Genomic DNA, 19,427 nt, shown 5'->3' with positions numbered 1-19,427 from the left:
CAGCTGCGAGTAGGGGGCGGCGAAGTTGTGCTGTTTTTTGGATTATGCAGCGATATGGATGGCTGGACAATGGTTGAAACAGTGAGGCGAGGGAGAGACAACGGCGGCAGTGAAGGTGCAGGGCTGGAACTGCGGTGGAAGTGAAGAGGAGGGAGGAGAAGGCGATAGCGGTGGCTTGAACTGCATAAAACAACAATCAAAATGTTGTTATGGGTGCCTGCAGTGAGATATGGCAACCATGAGCGACGTGGGGAGGATGTGGAAGGGGATAGGGAACATAATCACCACTTCAGGAGATATATACAGCCGAAGCACCATACAAACTCTTGGATATAAACCTTGAAGGGAGAAAACGGATGCCGATGGTTGTGCTAAACAAACTCTCCCAAAAATACTGCCAATAATAATACAAAAACAATATATTTATAGACTTTGTGGCCCGCACTCTATAGATCTCGCTCTCACCTTAGTAGGTAATTACAAGCACACGGCTTGAAGCCCCATACAATTGCATTGATTTTATAGTAGGCTTTAGATTACAATATGTATGCTTTCATTCTGTTGGGCTTTCCTTGCACCGACAACTGATTTGGCTTTTTGGCTAGAGATTGACATTAAAACGCTGCTGTGTTGAGATTATTCTGACGTCCATTTCTTATCAGATTAATGCTTACACAAATAAGCTCACATATAAATGGATAGGTGCAGAAAATCAACCATTGTCAAGTGTAGACTTTCATTTTGTTCTTCTTTTTCTCCATTGATAGCTTCACAAGAAGTACCACGGGAAGGCTATAATTATTGTGTTTTCCCATTGTTCAGTCCCTGTTCTACCGTGTAAATAAATAAGGAAGAGTAATGCTATATTTCTCGCATCAAATTTATGCCTCTGCCATTCCCTCGCATAAAATAAGAAAAAAAATAAGAAAAAGATGAGAGAGAGAGAACAATTTTTTAGAAAATTGGCTGAATGCCTTTTTGGTTTGCTTTCATTCCAATAAATAATAATCTGTACAATCAGCTATAAGGAAAGAATATGTGCAATTAATAAGAGAGGTAAATCAGGAGAGAGAAATTAACAACAATTTAAATAAGGAAACTCCTAATTATGCTGCCTGATTTCTGTCATTCTTGATTGATGAGAGAGAGAGAGAACTGATGTCAGGCAATTGCATCGTGGATGGCTGGGTTATTCTCTCCTTAAGCAACCGATGCAATGCCACCCATCAAATGTTTGTTGTTTTTTTGATAAGGCCTCATAACTGAGTATGATTGTTGACCAGATTTATGTGCATGATTGCATCATTTCCTTCCTAGTAGTTGGATATTGAGCCTCTTCTGTTGTGCTTGGTTACCAGATTCTCACTTATTGCTCTTATAAAAATTACATGCATATCATTGAATAAATTCTTCAATCCAGATTTTTTTTATTTTCAAGGGGAATACATATTTTTGAAATGCTAGTATGGTAACCAAATGGGCAACGATGTTTAGCCCTTGTTAATTCAATTGTTTTTTGTTTTGTGCTGTTATGGAAGAGACAATGATGATTAGTTTTCTTTCTGTACATAACTTGAAGAAATGCAGAGGCGCAGAATGGGGCTTAGTATATTGAGCATCACGTGCAATATTGCGGAAGTATCCTATATTACATTTTTACTCGGGATAGGTGGCAAGGTGTGATGTTGTGCGGTTGGGAGAAGTATGATATTCAGATCGGGCAAATAGTTTTTGAGACGTGCATGTTTTACTTTTGTGGTTGTTTGGGCTCTGAAAATTCCCACTCTTCCATTTTAATTAGATTTTTTATAGGTGCAAGCTCTTATGAGATAATTACCTCTCTCATTAATATGAGGGAGTAACAATTAAGGCTAGTCGTCAAGATCTAAGAGATTCGCTTATAATAGGAATGAACTTATTTTAAAAGAGTAAATTCTTACTCAGCTTAAAAGGGATGGTAGAGCAAATAATGATCTCATAGTTTTATCATCTCAGGTTTGTTGTCTATTGATGTCTACTTGGCCAGAGGAGGTAATCAACAACATCATTCATAGTGCTTAGGGGTGAGCATTTGTTTGGTTTGGATGAATCGGTTATAAAAATGGTTGAACCGATTGTAATTAAATTCCGAAAAATTAAACCAATCAAATTTTAATAAAACTGAACCAACCAAACTGAAATTTAATTTTGGCTTAAACGGTTTGGTTGTGAAAAAGAAATTTTGTTGTTGATTATTGTTTGATTATGAACATATACCATGAATTGCATATTTTAACTTGTATAATTTTGTTTCAATTTCATGAATCCAAACCGAATCAATAACAGAAATGCAAACATTGAGATTTTATATGACAAAAACCAAAATGCATTTTGAAACTGAACCAAATAAACCAAACTTCTTCAGTTTGGTTTGGTTTTTTTGGTTTTGACGGAATAATGCACAACCCATAGTTATGCCACCGTTAAATCCTTGTTATTATTTTTTCTTAGGCTTCTAAATGAACAGGGTGGTTCTGTTTGGGCTATTTAATTTGAAAACAAAATGTGTTGTTTTAAATTTTACCATTTCCAAGGTGTTGCTTTTTTTCCTAGTTTTTGGGTCTCTTCTTTCCTGCTTAGTAAGCGAATTCATGTTTATTGCTCTTATAAAAAACTACGGGGATACCTTTTGAAATGTTTTTCAGACCTGATTTGTCATTTCACAGAGTAGAGTATGCATGCTTTTGAAATGCTAGTATGTTACCGACTTGGCAATGATGTTTAAGTTTCACAGCCCATAGAAGCTTAATTTTTTGTTTTGGAAGGGGTAACTGTATTATGAATGATGTTTTTGGGCTCCGAAAAGTCGATGCCCTAGCTTCTTTGTTTAGAGAATTTTTTGTGTTTAATATTCCCAATCAAGTTTTTATAAGATAGATTTGATTGTGGATAAAACACCATCGAAAGATTTCACTATCATTTGGAGAGGACTTTAAAATCTGTGGTTCAAGTTTTCTTATAGGTGCCGGTCCATATGATTTATTATCCCTCCCAATAAATATTTTGTGTATAGTAGTAAACGTAAATTTTGGTTATGAAATTTATAGCCTTGAGTTTAATGCTGATGGTGGGGTAAATGATGACAAATTTGATCAAGATCTCTTGATTTTTTCATCTCGTGTTGTCGTTGTCTCTGATCTACTTAGAGGATTTGTAAACTAAGTTATGTTTTAACTTATCAAATCTTTTTGTCATTGTTTTTGATGAGGCCTCTTAACTAGATTTGATGGTTTTGAATTGTGATCTGGCTACTAATCATTATTATCCATTGGACCTTGTATGCATGGATGGATGTGTGTGTGTATATATTTTTGCTGCAAGCCGTGGCCTCTGATTGGTGGGGTTCACTGTGCGCATGGGAAATCGGTATCGGGCCTCAGTCAAATACCTATTTCCTTTTTAAGTAATATATGTATGTTGATTGGTGGGGTTCACTGTGCGCATGGGAAATCGGTATCGGGCCTCCTGTCAAATATCTATTTCCTTTTTAAGTAATATATGTCTGTTGATTGGCGGGGTTCACTGTGCGCATGGGAAATCGATATTTGGGCCTCTGCCAAATACCTATTTCTTTTTTAAGTAATATATATATATATATAATACGCCATCAACAAATTCTCATCATCCTACGTGAATATATATATATATATATATATATATATATATAAAATACGCCATCAACAAATTCTCATCATCCTACATGAATCTCGAGGCAATCTTTTGTGTAAGAAACATGTAAACTTCATTTAAGAGTCATCCAAAGAGTCATCCAAAGCTCTGATTTTGTCAAACTATGGTCAAACTGACCAGCTTGATGGCACAAACCCAATGATATCAAAATTAGTTCAATCTTAGTTAAATCTAGCTCAGATCATGCCATTAAACCACTATTGGAAGCTTTTCAGACATATTAGAAGGTCAAACTTATAGTTGAATTTAACGTCTCGACAAGATGAATTGGGTGAGCTCAAGATTGTTGAATTTTGACATCTTTAAGGCATTAAAATGTTCATCAAATGTCGTCTGATTGAAGGAAGCTCTGATGTCACTACCAAACGAATGTTGAATCTAGCAAACTTTTATTTGAGTGTGTGTTGAATTCTCGTGCAACCCTAGGACTATAATTCATTACTCTATCGCCGCGAATTTTCTAGCCCGCATGTTTACATGAGAGAGACATTTGATGTTAAGCAACTCAATTTCATCATGGATGGTTGGGGATCCTCGTCTTTCAGGGAAATTTACATACATACCACACAATTTATTGATTGACATACAAGAGAGAGAGAGAGAGAGATTTGGATATTTGACGTAGGCAAATGCATTATGGATGGCGGAGAGATTCTTCAGGCAACTGATGTGGTTCTACACATCATTTTTTAGGTAAATTTACGTACATACCACAATTTTTATAAATGGATTAACATATCAAATTTTTAGTCATTATTCTTGATGAGATTTCATAACTAGATTTGATGGTTGTGAGTTGTGAGTTGTGAGTTGTGAGTTGTGATTGGGCTACTCAATATTAATCATCAGCATCATCCCTATATGTGTGTGTGGGTAGAGAGATCTGAGTTAAGCAACTACATCATGGATGACTGTGGGATCCTCTCATCAGACAACCAATGTGGTGCCATCTATCAATTTCCTTGGAAAATTTAAATTCAAACAACACAATTCTTATGTATTTACATATAAAGGAGAGAGAGAGAGAGAGAGAGAGAGAGAGATGTTATGCAACTGCATCATGGATGGTCAGGGATCCTCTCTTTAGGCAACCGATGCAGTGCCACCTAACAATTGTTTTAGGAAAATTCTACTTACATGTACATTTTTTATTTATTAACGTACAACAGAGAGGGATTTTATGTTAGACTATTGTTGTTGTTGCGAGATCTAGATATACCAGTTGATGTAGTATATATATAAATCAAACAGGAGAACGATCGACGAAGTGAAAAATAGAATGAAAAAAATCACACAAGAAAAGAACAACACAGTGGAACACAGATTTACGTGGTTCGGTAAATTGCCTACGTCCACGGAGTTGCAGAAGATTTTATTACTTGAGGAATTTACACCAGTCGATCACCTCGACTTACAAGAGGAATCTCTCACTCTTCATTGCTCTCTCTTCTTCTCTCTCTGTTCTTCTCTCTCTATACCGAGATACACCGATGAAAACTCTACACCGAGATACACCGAAGAAGACAAACTTACAAGATAAATAAACTCAATTTCTTTTCTGAAGACAAACTTACAAGAGAAATAAATTCAATTTCTTTTCCGCCACGAGCCACCAAGAAGAAGCCTAGAGAGAACAATCTCCTTCTCCTTCTTCCTTCTTCCTTCTAAATGATCTTTCTGCTATAAGGAACTGCTCCTCCTTGCACTTCTCTCCCTTTGCCCCGAGGAAACCTTCCTCTATCCCAAGGAAACCGAAGAAGATTTCAAAGCGTTACTACAAAACCCAAGGAGAGTCATCCGAAGCTTTTATCATGAACAGGAGGGAGCGAAGAGATGCTTCACTTCACAAAAGAGTAAGGCGGGTGTGGTTATTTGTGAAGAGGTGTGACTCTCCAAAGCAAAGTAGCCGCCCAAGCATGGTGGACCGGGCTCCACCGTTTCTAACAACTATTGCATCATGGATGACCAAGGGATTCTCTCTTTGGTTAAACATTGTTGCGGCACTCATAATTTTTTTTTACGGGTAATTTTCATTCATACATTATTATCTATTTGCATGCACGAGAGAGAGAGATGTTTGGCAACTGCATTCCTCTCTTTAGGCAATCGATGCAGTGCCCCTCTCAGTATTTTTAGAGAAATTTACTTGCATGGCACACAATTATTATGTATTAACATGTCATTTTTTGTGTCATTATTCTTATTGAGGCCTCTTACTTGATTTGATCTTTGTGAACTGTGATTGGGCTGCTACCCAGTTAAACCTTGTTTTTTTTATTTCATTTACTGAATTTATTTTACTTTCACAGAAGAGTATATGTTTTTGATATACTAGAATGTTGACCACTTTTAATTATTTAACACTACATACGAGCGTTGGTGCACCGTCTCTTGCACACTTGTCATATTCAGGCCGCACATCATGTTGCTTCCAAGGGACGTTCTAGCATTGATGTAATGATTTAAAATATTCATGCCTAGTTTTTTGTCAAAATTTTTATTCACATTTAGCATTTGGAATGTGGCAATGGCAGCATTGAAGATTATTGTGACGACCATTTCTTATTATTAAATTAATGCTACGCTCAAATTAGCTCACATAAATGGATAAGTGTCATTGGCTTCTGAAAAATGCCAGCCATTTCATGTTTAGATTTTTATTTTATCCTTCTTTTTCTCAATTGAAATTTCTTTTCATTTTTGAAAACTGAGTTCCAAGTTGTTGGGGCCATCATGTATAATTGAGTTTTATTGTTTTCAAGGCAACTGGAAGGCTATGATTATTATGTTTTCCCATCTTACAGTTCGTGGTCTACTGTGCAAGTAAGAAAGAGGAGTAATGCTATACTGCAGCAAATTTATGCCTCTGCGTTCCCTCTCAAAAAAGAAAAAATAAAAATAAAAATAAAAAAGGAAGTAGTAGAAGAAGAAGATGCTACATGCATTGGAGAGAGAGAGAGAGAGAGAGAGAGAGGTTATGATGTTAGGCAACTGCATCATGGAAGGCTGTGGGACTCTCTCTGCTCAGGCAACCAATGCAGTGCCACCCATCTAATGTTTGTTGTTATTTTTGTGCGGGCCTCGTAACTTTCTTCAAATCAGATCTTACTCATTTTGGTAGAGAATACTTGTGTTTGAATTGCTAGTATGTTACCATTTGGGCAACGATGTTAATGTTGCGCAGCTCTTGCAAGCCATTTGTTTGTTTTTGTTGTGTTTTGTTATGCATGAGACAATGATGATTAGTTTTACTTCAGTACATAACTTGAAGAAATTAAAATGTGCAAGTGGGGCTGTTAATTTCGCTTGGAGAGCGTTAATTGCTCAAAATTAAAAATAAAAAAGGATGTAGAAGAAGAAGATGCTACCTGATGCATTGGAGAGAGAGAGAGAGAGAGAGAGAGAGGGTATGGTGTGGGAGAAAAAAAGAAATAGACGAAAATGCCAATACATAAATTTATAAGGCTTCACAAAGGATGCAATGTTTTAAGCATTGCCAATAAGTGTTTAATAGGACACGGCTTTATTCCCCACCCAAAGAAAAAAAAGGACACCGCTTTATCCCTCCAAAATAATAACAATAATAACAAATAATTAAATAAATAAAAGTACACGGCTTTATCGTTCACCAACCTTCCAAATGGTCCCCATAGCCCTGGGCTGCTCCATCTTCGTAAACATGTATGAAATATTATATTGAAAATCTACCATAAAGCTTACCCTGCTACCTCGCTAATCGATTTGAATTTTGGCTCAGATCAAAATTCAAATCGAGATCGGATTGAAATAAATGAGTCCAACTATGAGCCGAAAATTTTGCCGCAATTTTTTTTGAGCCAATTTTGAGCCATACATGGATCGTGCTCAAACTAACTCCAGAGCAGTTCGTAGTATTTTTTTTTTATTATTTTTAAAAAGTATGTATATATATATAATGAGTTACAGGCCAATTTCGAGGTGGAATGGTTCCAAATAATTAGATTTGAGCTAGTTTATTTTAATTTTGAGCTGACTCCTCCCTTCAATAACTCGATTCACTGTCCTTTCTACAGTATACTGAGCCACCAATATTAGACTATCTTCCAACACCTCCTCGACGTTCTGTAGATCGACCGATTAGGCCGTCGGAATGCTACCTGCGACCTCCCACAGGTGAGTGGTAATCTCTCAGTCACTAGATGTAGAACGACTAAAAATTTTATATTATTAATTGTTATTTTAGTTGTTCTTTTTTTTAATTTGATTGTTGTGTTACTCATTGTTTAGTGAGATTTATATTTTTATGTTGTAATGTTTCTTGGATACTTGTTTTCAAGTTTGACATGGGCTAGCATGACCAGTTCAAACATAAACACTATACTACAGGGACAAAAAATATTATTTATTCAAAAACAATTGCAACACAACTATTGTAAAATTATAAAAGCAAGCAAATAGTCGGCTCCTACGCAACAGCTTCCTGGCACAGCTGTTGCGCAGTAGTTTTTCATTAGGCTGCAGTTGCCTCAAATAGACTCTAAATCCAAGTAATCTATTAGTGTTTCACAAAACTTGATGTGTTTTTTTTTTAATTGCCAAATGCCTAGGTTTATGCCTCATGCCTCATATTGCTGCTTGTAGAGGATATATATATATATATATAATTTGGTTCATTAAAAATAAGGGGCAATTTTATACATACCAGCTAATTCTTATGTATTTATATATCTAAGAATGTAAATTTTATTTTGTATATTTATATCACTTAATTTTTCATATTACATAAAAAATCTTAATAATTTAATTTTTAAAAAGTGATGTGCTCGTTGCATAGATACTTTGGAATATATGTAAGAATTGAAGTTTACATATTAGGTATATATACGTAAATATTTTCCAGTCGTGATATTATTTTTATTATTAATATACATATTTATGTCGCTCAATTCTTTTATATTTGCATTTGTAACCCGTAAAAAATTAATATTTACATGGATAGTACTTTATAAATTGAGATGTGTAAATGCAAAAAGTGGAGTTTCGATGTGGGCCATGTAAATTAATATGAGAATTCAATGATCTCTGTATGTGGTGTATGTATGCAATATTTTTTCTCGCGATACAGTCGCAATAGGGCTAACTTGGAAGGCAGCGACAGGATCGCCTGAAGAGAGGGTACCCTAAGCCCTAAAATTCTAAACCCTAAATCCTAGATTTGATATCAGGCAATTGCATTATGGATGAGCGGGTGATCCTCACTTCAGATAACCTATGCAGTGCTACATATTTAGCATTCAATTCTTACGAGAGAGAGAGAGAGAGAGAGAGAGAGAAAGGTTGCAAGATTTAATGTTAGGCAATTGCATCATGGATGACCGAGGGTTCCTCTTTTCAGGCAACCGATGCAATGCCACCCATAATTTTTTTAGGGAAATTGACAGGAATACCACACAATTCTTATCAATCTAGATTTAGAAGAAAGAGAGAGATTTAGAGATTTGATGTTAGGGAATGCCATCATGGATGGCTGGGGGATACTATTTTTAGAATCAATGCAGGGCAATTGCATCATGGATGGCTGTGGATTTTCTATTCTGGGAAATTTACATACAGAGCACACAGTTCTCATGTATCAGCGTATCCCTTTTTTATCTCCTTATTCTTGAGGAGGTCTTCTTACTAGATTTGTTGGTTGTGAGTTGTGATTGGAATACTCATCATAATAATCTACATCAACATTGATGGAGAGAAAGATCAGGTGTTACACAGCTACACATAGATTGCTCAGGGATCGCCTCTTCAGGTAACCGATGCAGTGCCATCCATCAAACTTTCATGGAAATTTACATACATACAATACAATTCTTATGTATTATACATATATATATATAGTACCACCCATCAATTTTCTAAGAGAAGTTTACATACTATCACACATTTCTTTTGTGTTAAGATATCAAAATTTTTTATGTCATTATCACTGACGAAGCCTCCTAACTAATTTTGATCAGGTTAGTCATAATCATCCATATATAATTATGGTTAGAATTATTGCGATTGGGCTACTCATCATCATCATCATCATTCCCACACACCCACATAGATATTCATAGAGAGAGAGAGAGAGGGAGAGAGATCTGATGGTAAGCAATTACAAGGATGACTAAGGGAACCTCTCTTCAGGCAATAGATGCATTGTCACCCATCAAATTTTAGAAAAATTTACATACATACCACACAATTATTATGTATTACATGTGTGTGTGTGTGTGAGAGAGAGAGAGAGAGAGAGAGAGATTTGATGTTTGACAACTGCATCATGGATGGTCGAGATCCTTCTTTAGGCAATAGTTTTTTTAGAAAAATTTACGTACATAGCACACAATTCTCATGTATTAACATATCAATTTTCTTATGTCATTTTTTATAAGGCCTTCTGGGCCCGTTTGGGGTAGCTTATTTGGTGCGGTGGCGTTTTGAAAATGCACCTCAACTGTTTGGGTAAATTGCATTTTGACAGCTTATTAGTTTTGAAAATGCTGAAAACAGTGTTTTCACACTGCACCTATCTAGGTGCGGTGAGGTGACAGTTTTCTGACAGCGGTCTGGTTTTTCCAAAAAAAAAATAAAAATTTGTAATAGGTACCACATAACTTATCAGCAGATTATTTTTTATCAACTTATTAGCAGATTATTCAATAAGCTGCAGCTGACCCAAACAAATCATAAATGTGATGGTTGTGAATTTTAATTGTGATGCTCATCATATATATATATATATATAAGACATAGTAAGAGAGAGATGTTAAGCAATTGCATCATGGATGGTCAAGAAATCTTCTACCGATGATGTGCCGATGTGCCGCCCATCAATTTTTTTAGGGAAATTTACATACGTAGCACACAATTTTTATGTATTTACATATGAGAAAGAGAGACCTTCAAAGATTTGATGCGAGGCATTTGCGTCATGGATGGCCGAGGGATACTTTCTTTAGGCAACCGATGCATTGTCGCCCATCATTTTTGTACGGAAATTTGCATACATACCACTTAAATCTTATGTTTATATATTTATATATATGTACATGGAGAGAGAGAGAGAGAGAGAGAAAGAGATTTAATGTTAGGCAACTGCATGAAGGGAACTGATGCAATGCCATCCATCAATTTTTATTTAGGAAAATTTACCTATAGGCCACACAGTTCTTATGTATTAACATATCAATTTTTCCATCATTATTTTTTATGATAACAATTTTATATCAATAGTCTTGATGAGGCCTATTAACTTGATTTGATTGTTGGAATTGTAATTCGGCTACTCATCCTCCTCCTCAGATGAGAGATTTAGGGTTTCTTTCAAGCAGCTTTCTAACTGCTTTGCAATTCAGACCATCTGCACGACTCTGTTTGAGAGACTATTTTTTTGCTGCTTCATGAAAAATTCTATGGTTGGAACGTGTGTTTTTCAACTTGAGTTGTTAGAGTGTGAGGACTGCTAAAAAGTTGCGGTCTACTTTTTTTGAAAATAAAATAAATTTGTAATAGCCACTGTAGCTTTTTGAACAGCTAAAGTTGCCCCAAACAGACCCTTAATGCTTGACAATTGCATAATAAATGGCATAGGGATCCTCTCTTCAAGCATCAGGTGGAGTGTCACCCTTCAGGTGCAGTGTCACCCATCAATTTCTTAGGTAAATATACATACATATCACACAATTATTATGTATTTACATCGCAAGGGAGAGGGACGGAGATTTTTATGTTGCTTGGGAATTGCTTCATGGATGGCCGGGATCCTCTCTTTGGGCAATCAGATGCAGCGCCGCCCATCAATTTTTGTAGGAAAATTTACATCATACCAGAAAATTCTTGCGTATTAACATATCAAATTTTTTTGTCGTTATTTTGATGAGGCCTCCTAACTAGATTTTATGGTTGTAACCCTGATTGGGCTACTCAGTTGCAAGTAGTAAATGTATTGTTCCTTTTTACACCATTTCCAAAGTGTTGTTTTTATTTTGAGTAGTTGCATGCTCTCTCTTATTCCCTGCATCGTTAGTGGATTCAAACTTGTCACTCTTATATATACTTATCTGCAAAACTTTGAATAAAATTGTCGTGTACCGATTTTGTTTTCAATTGCACAGAAAAATATATTTTCTTGACATATTAGTATGTTGCTTGCTGGGCAGTGATGTTTTTGTTGCACAGCCCTTGATTGAATTTAGTTTATTTTGCTTTTCTACAAAAAAGAGGCCATAGGCGAGCATTCGGTTGGTTGTGATGGATCAATTTTTATACTTATCAAACCGATTGCAACCGAAATCTGAAATTTGAATAACCGAACCAATCAAAGTTTTGATGAAAGCAAACCGACCAAACCTAAATTTCATTTGGTCTAAATAGTTTGGTTATGAATGAATTAAAGTCTAGTTGTTAGTTGGGTTTCGGTGATGAGCAAACATCAATAATTACCTATCTTACATGTATAATGTCAATTTAATTTAATGAATCTTCCATTTAAATTCAAACTTTTGGTTTGTTCGGTTAAATGAAAATTCAAATCAAAGCGAAAACTGAATATTGAGATTTAAAAAATAAAAAATAAAAAATAAGAAAAACATTTTGAAACAGAACCTTCAACTGGACTTTTTTTGGTTCGGGTTGATGTTTTGGCTTTGACCAAATCATATGATAATTTTCATTTTTGTATGCTTTTTTTAAAAGTGCAAATTTGCAAGATGGGCTGAAATGCTTAATATCGTGCATCACCTGTTTTAGGGAAGTATCCTTTATTACATTTTCAGATGGGAATGTAGAGGGCCAGTCACTGGAGGTATGGGAATGTGATTTATTTTCTTCGTTTATATGTCAACCCCTATCCTTTCTCTAGCTTATTTTGGGTTTCTTGTTTGTCATTATTCCTAATGGACAAAGTCATGGAATCTTTTGCAGCATTTTTGTGGTGGAAACTCTCCATTAAAACTCCTCGCTATAAAAATTTCGAGCTATTTTTTCACAATAGCAAATTATGATTAAATTAGCTAGATTAGCCGCTATGTTAGAACTAAACTACTTTTTCCTGTATCTCAAGAACCAGACTGTCAAAGATGCATTTTTTTCGTTTTTTATTTATTGTAATTCTCTTCAGAGTAGGGTTTGTGGCCCTGGTTTTTTTTTTTGGGTTTTGCATGTAAGTATTTTCTTGTTATTTCCTTTATTAATGTGAATTCACAATTATCAGTTATTTTGATTTTGGGATAATTATATATAGACCACCCGAAACATTGATATTTACAAATTGACTACCATGTGATTTTTTTGAACTACCGAACCGATGTACTTACATGTGACACCATCAAACTATTGAGAATTTGATGAAAAATAATGTGAATTCATTGTTATCTGTGATTTTGATCATTTTAAACCCAAGCATATTGCATAATTCCATAGGGAGATCCTTTTTTTTCCAGTTTTGTGCACTTTTTCTTTCCTATAGATTAGATTATTCAAGCATTAATCCCATGGTAAGGTTTTGAATTCCGTATGGAACTGATGCAATCCTTTTGCTTTGTATTAATCCCATGGTAAGTTTGTTACCTTTTTGAGGGTTGCCTTCTTTTTTGACATTTTTTTGCTGATGCTGAGCTTGTTCATCAGAAATATATTTTTTGTTTCTTCTTAGTTATACAATCTTTGGGGTCGCCAAATTGGTGATAATGATGAATACATTTTTATATGTTTCATTATTTCTTCATTCTCCTATTCCATTCCATTACGTTCCATTAAATTGAGAACAAGTATCAGTCTCTTTGAACATTATAATTAGCATTCACGAATATATTTGTAGGGCTTTAGTGGTAATTGGAGATCATTTTTTTTTCTTTTGTTTATGTTTTGATTTGAAATAAAACATATTTGACATATTTGATTAAGATATGAATATTTTTACAAATTTATTTATTTGTTTTTGGAAAACATATTAGTTAGGCAAGTCTACCATGGAGGCTATACATTTATTTAGAGGTTTGATGAATCAAGTATTTTGGTACCTTTTAGAAAAGAAAGGTGTTGATATTGCTTATATTCAAGTCATTAAAGATATGTTTACTAGAATTGTTACCTTTGTTCCAACACAAGGAAAATTAGCCAAGTATTTTTCCATTGGAGTTAAATTACATCAGGGATTAGCTTTAAGCCCATATATTTTTGCTTAAGTTATGGTTGCTTTCACTGGATAGTTGCAGGAGGATGTGCCTTCGTGTATGCTTTTCGTTGATGATATTTTTCTTGTGAAAAAGACTAGAGAAAGAGTCAGAAAAAACTTAATATATGGAGTTCTACTTTACAGTCTAAAGGCATTCGTTTGAGTAATATAAAACTGAATACATGGAATATAATTTTAGTAGTAGTAGATCTAGTGGCAGCGTTGTAACAATAGTGGATCAAATTATTAAGGAGTGAATATTTTGGATATCTAGGGTTTATTGTTCAAAGTGATGGTGATGTTATTAGCAGAATTCAAGTTGTATGGCTGAAGTGGAGGAGTGCATTGGGTCTGTTGTGTGATAGAAAAATAACACTTAGACATGAAAGGAAAATTTTATAATATGGTGCTGGGACCTGCAATGTTTTATGGTGCAAAATGTCTGCCTATAAAAGAGAAGCATATGATTAAGTGTTGTTGATCGCATCAAATTTGTGGCTCTGCCATTCCCTTGCAATAACTAAGGAAAAAAAAAGAAAAGAATAAAAGGATGAGAGAGAGAGAGAGGATCTGTTGTTAGGCAATTGCATTCTGGAATGCAGGGGTATTCTCTCCTCAAGCAACCGGTGCAGTTCCAACTATCAAATGATTGTTGTTTTTTTTTACAAGGCCTCGTAACTGAATATGTTTGTTGAGCAGATTTTTGTGCATAATTGCATCATTTCGAAGGAGTTGCTTTTCTCCCTAGTAGTTGGATATTCAGTCTCTTCTTCTGTGCTTGGTTACCATATTCTCACTTATTATTCTTATAAAAATTACATGCATATCATTGAAGAAATTCTTCAAACCAGATTTTTGTCTTCTTTGAAGGGAATTCATGTTTTTGAAATGCTAGTGTATACAATAAAAATACCAACACGAAGCTCAGGGATTGAGCGACGAGGAATGGATACCCAAGCGATCAAAGTTCCAAGCTAAAATGCGGGATGTCGACTTGCCAAGCAGTCGACTGACTACACAGAGAAATCGATCGAGAGATCCATCGGCTGACATACATATCAGCCGACGGACCACTTATCGAAATCGGTCAATTTCCTTTGATTGATCACCGTTTCCTCAGCATAATCTATCAGATGTATGCGGTTGATTGACATGACCAATTAGCCAAAATTGAAGCATCTGGCGGTTGATTGACATTATATTTCTTTTGTATTATAATGTATTTTTCACTAGACAGACATATTGATTCAGTTATTATAACTACAACTATATTTTAGACCCCTATAAGTATGAGGTTGGGACATGAAGGGATTTTTCACTCTTTCTCTACTCTTTCACTCTCCTCTCCTCTCAACTCTCACTCTCGGGGCATGTATTCCAAAAGACAAGTTTGGATTCAACAGCTAGTATGGTTACCAAATGGACAACGATTTTTAGACCTTGTTAAGTCATTTGTTTTTTTTATTGCAGGATGGCGCTCCTTGTTAAGTCATTTGTTTTTTTTATTGCAGGATGGGGCTTAATACATTGAGCATCACATGCAAGATGGTTGAAGTATCATATATTACAATTTTTACATCAAGTGGACTGCAATGTTTAGCCCTTGTTAAGTCATTTGTTTTTTGTATTGCAAGATGGGGCTTAATACATTGAGCATTACATGCAAGCTCTTGGAAGTATCCTATATTCCAATTTTTTACTTGTGATAGGTTGCAAGCTGTGATGTAGTGCGCTCGGGGGTATGCAAGATATTCAGAATGTGCAAATTTTTTGTTAGACGTCAATGTCTTATTATCTTAGGTTGTCTGGGCATGTGCTAGTTTGGGCTCTGAAAAGTACCGCTCAACTTTTATGATCATATTTTTTATTGGTGCATGCTCTTATGAGATAATTAACTCTCTCAATAATGTGAGAGAACAATAACGCTGGTCATCATGGGCCAAGTGATTCACATATAATAGTAGCAACAACTTCATTTTAAAAGAGTAAATTCATACACATGCTTAAAAGGGATGGTATGGGAAATGACACAACAACAACAACAAAACCTTTATCCCACTAAGTTGGTTAGCTACAAGAATCCTTTTTCTCCATTGCGTCCTATTTAGTGTCATGTTTTCATTTAATTCTAATAAATTATGATTATTTTTTTATACAATATGCGTAAGCCTTCCTAAGTCTAACCTGCCTTTCTTAACATAAGTCGAATCTAAAACATCTACTCTTTTAATATGATCATCATATGGTCGACTTTTAATGTGACCAAACTATCTAAGATGACTCTTTCTAATTTTGTTCATCACTGGAGCTACATCAACCCTATCACGAATAAATTCATTCTGCTTTTTGTCTCTAAGTGTACAACCACTCATCTTCATGTCGGCAACACCTAACTTAGTTTTATGCTTCTATTTTAAAGGCCAACATTCAACACCATAGCGCATTGCAAGTCTTACCACCATCTTATAAAATTTTCCTTTCAGTCTAAGCTGTACTTTTCTATCATACAATAGGCCCGAAGCATTCCTCCACTTCAACCAACCAACTTGAATTCTACTAATAGCATCCCCATCAATATCACTATCACTTTGAACAATAGACCCGAGATATCTAAAGCGTTCACACCTTTTAATAATTTGATCACCATAGTTACATTTCTGTAATTAGAGCTACTACTAAAGTTACATTCCATGAATTCAGTTTTAGTTCTACTCAAATGACGGCCTTTAGACTCCAAGGTAGACCTCCATAATTCAAATTTTTCCACGAGAGGGATAATGGTAGAGGAAATGATGACTAAAGAAATTAAAATCTCATAGTTATATCATCTCAGGTTTGTTGCTAGAGGAGGTAATCAACAACATCATTGATAGTGCCTAAGGGGTGAGCATGGGTTTGTTTTTTTGTCTTACTAATTAATACACACACTTAGTAGTGCCACCATAAAATCCTTCTTATTGTTTTTATAAGGCTTCTAAATAAACTGGATGGCAAATGAACTGGATGGCTCTGACTGGGCTATTCAGGTTGAATACAAAATATGCCTTCCTGGTAGTTGGATGTGGAGTCTCTTGTTTCCTGCTAGTAGGAGAGTTCATGCTTGTTGCTCTTATAAAAATTACGTGGATACCTTTAGAATAGTTTTTCAAACCTGAGTTGTCATTTTCCCAACGAAGAGTATACATCCTTTTGAAATGCTAGTATGTTACCCACTTGACAATGTTTTTATTTTTCACAGCCCTTAGAAGTTTAATTTAATTTGTTATGGAAGAGGTAACTGCATTATTAATGATGGTTTTGGGCTCTGAAATTTTTTTTTGTTATTGTGGATAACTGTATTATGAATGATTTTCTTTGGCTCCAAAAATTCGATGCAGCTCTCTCGTTGTTTAAGAGAACTTTTTTATGTTTGATATTCCTAGTCAAATATTTTAAAGGTAGATTGGATTGTATGCAAGACATTCCTCAAAGATTTTCCCCAAATTTAGTGTGGATTCTAAGACTTGAGGTTTGAGGTTTTCTATAGACGCTTAAAGGTGATTAAGTCCTTGAAATTTATCACATTGAGCTTAAAGTTGATGGTGGGGTAAATAATGGCAAACCCGAGCAAGATCTCATTATTCCTTCATTTCGGGTTGTCACTATCCCTGATCTACTTTAGAAGAGGTAGTGGACTTGGTTTTATTTTAATATATCAAATTTTTGTCATATTATTTTTTTATGAGGCCTCCTATTTAGATTTAATGGTTGTGAATTGCGATTACGCAACTCCTCATTATTATTATTATTATTATTATTATTATTATTATTATTATTATTATTATTATTATCATTTACTTTTTTTTTTAAACAACTGACAACGTTTTAACTCATGTTACGAATAATATAGAGTTCATATTCATATTTACAAATCATATATAAAAGTAATTTAAAAACTATTTCATTAATCTTCCTAATGAATCTTTAATACGATTATGACTTGGTCTTGCCTCTGCCTCTGGTTCTAGGACCAGAGACAACTAACAAATTGTTGAGTGTCGTTCCATTACCCAAAGTTACTAGGGTATCATCCATTAAGTTCCCAAGCTGGGGTGTGCTTCCATTCTTCTTTTTCTTTCTAGATATGTAAACTTGTCATTCCTCATCCGAGGACTGGCTCATCTGATCGGTGTGGTCAACGGATTATTGGGCATGTAGGAGAGAATGGGCCCCCAGCTCCTGACTAGCAGTAACAACATTCTGATTATGGAGAGATGGTAAGCACGTCTCTTCAACACCTGAAGCATCCTGGGGGTGTGGAGCTTCAATACTATCCTGATTATCAGACCCAAGTAAACCATATCTCAATATATCAGTCGGAATAACAGAGAGAGTATTGTCTCCGGTAGTGGGAGGTGGAGGTGGCATCGTGTCAATTGGTGTTTCAATAGTTTGGGGAATGCACTCAGGAGCTCAGGAGGGACAGGTATGAGGTGGGGCAGATCCAGAAGCGTTTTTACTTGAAGGTTTTAAATTTGGATGCAACTGATAACATTGAGAATGAGAATGTCCAAACATACGACAGTGAGTACAATAAAGTAGTATTTGTTCAAGTTTTGTTTGTTGTCAAAATCCCTGATGTTGTGTGTCAATCCATATTTCTCCCGAAAAAGGTAAAGTAATATCCCTTTCTATCAAAATTTTAGCTTCTGAAGATCGAGTTAGATTCACTGTAGGCGTGTCAGTTTTGAGGGGTTTGCCGTATACCATCCCTAAAGCGAAGAGAAACTCTTGATCAAAAAGGTGGATCTTCAAACCTGGGAAACACAGTCAAACAGGACTTGTAGGAGGTTCAGTACGAAGGTCAAAATCTGCCGTCCATTTTAACACCTTCATCACCTGATTTTCAATTCGAAGAAGTCTTCTCGCAAACAAATAAGTATAGTCTTCATCATTTGATAATTGACTGAGAATGTGGCGACCATCCAATTTACCGATCTTCCAACCCCCTTTCACCTTCATTTGCTTAAAGTCCTTTCAAATTAGTTCAAGTTTAGGGTTTCCATAAAGAAACTTACCTACTAAGAACAGTCGGCAGGGCGCAGCTAGGGTGGAAATCTCTGCCTCAGTGAGAAAGATTGCAGATTTGTCGTTTTTACGGGAAGCATTTTTGAGAAATATGGTTTCAATGTCAAGTGCAAAATTGTCATGGTATCGTTGTGGAAACATATTGGAAAGAGGGGGGTTATCACTGGCGAGGGCGGCAGCGTAGTAACGCGCTAATGTCATTTCAGACGCCGTCGATCAGCACAAACCACATGTCGCGGTTCATCGCAGGGCGTAAAACAGCGCACGCCGCTGTTGAGTCGTAAGGCGTGAAGCTGCGCGAAGGAGGAGCCTTGCGTTGCTGGGCACAAAGGAACGACGAGCACAGGAAAGCGGGCAAGCTAGCATCAATGGAGGCCCGCGAAACTCTGGCGAGCGGCGCTGCGGGACGATGCAGCGTCGCGTCTTCTCTGCCGCCGCC

At 35.7% G+C, this 19,427-nt stretch overlaps 1 protein-coding gene across 2 annotated transcripts in view; it reads left to right on the top strand.

Moving 5' to 3' along the window:
- Positions 1-7,463: 7,463 nt before the first annotated feature.
- LOC110019861 (fructan 1-exohydrolase-like) overlaps positions 7,464-19,427 on the top strand; it is a 20,413-nt gene continuing 8,449 nt past the window's right edge. For both annotated transcript variants that reach the window (XR_002293488.1, XR_002293487.1), the window contains exon 1: positions 7,464-7,881. The gene's annotated coding sequence lies outside the window, so the exon portion shown is untranslated. The remainder of the gene's footprint in view (positions 7,882-19,427) is intronic.

Source organism: Phalaenopsis equestris, unplaced genomic scaffold (assembly GCF_001263595.1).
Source record: "Phalaenopsis equestris unplaced genomic scaffold, ASM126359v1 Scaffold000084, whole genome shotgun sequence".
Taxonomy (NCBI): Eukaryota; Viridiplantae; Streptophyta; class Magnoliopsida; order Asparagales; family Orchidaceae; genus Phalaenopsis; species Phalaenopsis equestris.
Note: the sequence above shows the minus strand (reverse complement) of the source record. Positions and strands in the feature narration are given on the sequence as shown.